Raw genomic sequence first — 245 nt, forward strand, 5'->3', positions numbered from 1 at the left:
AAAAAAGGAAATGCAGCAGAACCACCTCACCCCAACCCAACCCAAAAAAAAAAAAACAAACAAATAAATAAATAAATAAATAAACAAAACAAAACAAAACAAAACAAAACAAAATAAATAAATAAATAAATAAATAAATAAATAAATAAATGTGTGTGTGTATACAGACTGGGGCTTCGCTGCTCGTTGCTGCGGCAGACACAAATTCAGCAGCGTTGTGGGGACCCCCTATTACGTAGCGCCGG

Source organism: Eimeria mitis, genomic scaffold (genome assembly GCF_000499745.2).
Source record: "Eimeria mitis Houghton genomic scaffold, Emh_scaff814, whole genome shotgun sequence".
In the NCBI taxonomy this organism is placed as follows: Eukaryota; Apicomplexa; class Conoidasida; order Eucoccidiorida; family Eimeriidae; genus Eimeria; species Eimeria mitis.